We start from the raw sequence: 3,020 nt of genomic DNA on the forward strand, positions 1-3,020 counted from the left end.
CGGGGACCGCGCTGTCACCTCCCTGCACGGGTACGCGCCCCCGCCCCGCTGCGCCGTGCAGGGTTTCTGCGCTCGGGAATGAATGCCGCCTTGCACAGCTGTTGGCCCGGGGGTGGCGGGCCCAGCTGGTGGCTGACGTGCTGTGGCAGAGGGCCCGTCAGGTGCAGCCAGCCAGGTAATGCTGGCACGCGATCCGCAGGGAGGTGTCGAACTTGACCTTCTCCCCGTTGGCAGTGGTCTGTGCGCTGCCATCCTCGCCTTTCGGCTTTGTCTTCGGTAACCTGAATGGCTTGAGCTTCCTACGCCCCTGTTTTATATCGTTAATATTTTACCCTTCATTAATGCTCCTCCTTTGAATAATTTCCTGTGGTTTTCCTCCCTTTCCTGGTCTAACCGTGGGTGCCAGAAATGGTGCAGTGTTCCAATGTCCCTGTGCTGTGGACAAAGACAGTGTCACTCCCCTGTCTCCCCTATACATTCTGTATTTTATACAGTAAATGGTTAGAGTAGTCCAGTTTACCACAGTATTACCCTGAGAGGTCACACTGAAATAGTAGCAACTAAATTCTTTTTTGAGGTACTTTTTGCCATTCTAGCCCCATCCCTGCATTTTTTATTTCCAGATGCATTTCCTCACATTTTATGATATTAAAAAATGCAATTTACTGGACTGGGATAACTTATTGGGCACATCAGATGATTTTGTAACCAATTGTGAATTATTCACTCATTTATTAGGCTATAAAATCTACTAATATCTTGCATCATCTAGACAATTGGTAGAGATATGAAACGATCTGGGCAAAAACCCATCTCTGGAAAACTGTCAGGGTCCCTGATGTCTTCCCTTTAAAGCTGCTTTGTGAGACTTCTCAGGGAAAAGATCTTTAATCCATCTAAACTGTGCTTTATTCATTCCAAATAATGTGCATTCCAGCACTTGAAGAACAAACTCTTTAAACAAATGTCAGGACTATTTCTCTCTTAGTTTTTGAAACCAACTCAGGACAATTCTACAGCCCTTTCATTGAGCTTCTGCTGGCATTTTAGCTTTCTCCAAGAGAGTTTCTGCTCTGACAGTACCACTCTCTCTTAAAGTGGATACAGAATCAGAGCCTGCTTGGGATCAGTCTATTCAAGTTTGACAATGGGAGCTATACACTGATCCCCTAGGACAGGATCTGGAAGGGGCAACAATAACCAAGCTGGTTTAGGCAGAACAAAAGGTAGACACGAGAATAAAAGGAAGAGTCAAAATGGCCACCAAATCCAGTATTCACAAATTCTTGCAGTAGACTCTTTTTGTTCAGCTTCCTAAAAGGCTGTTTAAATGACTCTGAACTTATTCTTACTTCCCATATGTATTAAAAATAGAAACAAAAAACCAGTAAAAAACACTATTCAGTTTTAAGCCTATGTACACTTTCTTCTTCCCATAGACATGACTGCTGTTGAAGGTATGCAGATATAATCTGCAGATTTTAAATGAGAATTGAGCCTAGAAGCTAAACAATCTTTGGTTACAGTGATGAGTCTATACTTTAAGACTCAAACAATGCCAAAAAGAACAATACATTACATTTAATGTGCATGCATTTTACCAATTTCAATACAACAGAGATTTGTATAATTTGTCTATTTAGTCACCAGATAACTTCTTTAAATAAGAACTCTGTACCTGAAAACATTAATACATTCTAGGTTTATATGTCTCAAGGTAATAACTGCAATCTATTATTGTGTTTCAGAAGCAGTAGCACAAAGAATGATGATCATACACTCACCCAGTAATTTTCATCAGTAGATCTCAGGAGACCTTGCAAAGGTCAATGTGATCATCCCATTGTTGATGATGGAGAAGGAAAGCTTCAGTTCATTGAGGTGAACTTGCTCAATGTCATATGCCAGAGCACTGCTACACCTAACAACTGACTTCAGGTTTTCTGTCTCTAGGATAAAAGGTTTTGCCTGACAAGCCACCTAACACATCCATATACCCCTGGGAATTCTTTTAATTACTGTTTCATATCTTGTGTATATTGTGTTTATCAGTGTTAGAACCTGGAAGAGCATTCCAGGCTTTTATGGTGTTTCCTTACAGACTTCACTATAAAACATTTTGTAAATTACAGGCTCCACTAAAACCCTCTATTGCCACCCATGAAAAAAAAAAAAAAAGTCAGAAATAAAGTTTGATACTTTGTTTGAAAAATGAAATTATAATATTTCAGTAGGACAAAAAGGTGACACAGATCCAATCCCAACCCAAATCTGCAGATCTAGGTAAAATTACTAAATGTTTGCTTATCAGTTCTGATCATGCTGTGCTAATAACTGCAAGCAAATTTGATGTTGTCACTTTTGTTTTCCTCAATGCTCAGGAAAGCTGTCCTGGCTGGAATTCATCCCATTGCAAGCTCAGGGCTCGATGACTTTGGGGCCTTGCTGAAGCAGTCTCGGCTGAGGGGCCAGGGGAGCAGCGTGCCCCACAGGGGCCTTGTTCTGAGGGGTCAGGAGCTGCATCCAAACCCACCGAGATGGTCAGCAGCCTGGGTATCTGTCCTCAGAGGTATGAGCACTGTGAAGCTCAGATCAGTAATGTTATTATTTCACACCCTCACAGAATCACAGAATCAGCAAGGTGAGGAGAGACCTTTAAGATCATGAAGTCCAACCTCATTAACCACTGTAACCTCTATAAACCACTAAACCGCATTACCGCATTTAAACACCTCCAAGGATGGCGGCTCTGCCAACTTCCTGGCCAATCTGTTCCAATGCTTGACCACCCTAACAGTGAAAAAAAAAATTTTTACTACCCGAATTTCTCGTCTCAGCTTGAAACCAGATACGCAGGCTGAGACAGCCAAGCAGCAGCTCAGGCACTGGGAGATGACTCCCCAGTGCGCTAGGGGATGCCGGGCGGAATCGCACCGGCCCCCCGCACACACCCCGCGGAGCTACAGGGCCCCAGGGCAGGGGCACGGCGAGGGTGTCGGTACCGGCGGGCCCCGGGCCAG

Source organism: Pyrgilauda ruficollis, unplaced genomic scaffold (genome assembly GCF_017590135.1).
Source record: "Pyrgilauda ruficollis isolate IOZ18807 unplaced genomic scaffold, ASM1759013v1 scaffold9, whole genome shotgun sequence".
Lineage (NCBI taxonomy): Eukaryota > Metazoa > Chordata > Aves > Passeriformes > Passeridae > Pyrgilauda > Pyrgilauda ruficollis.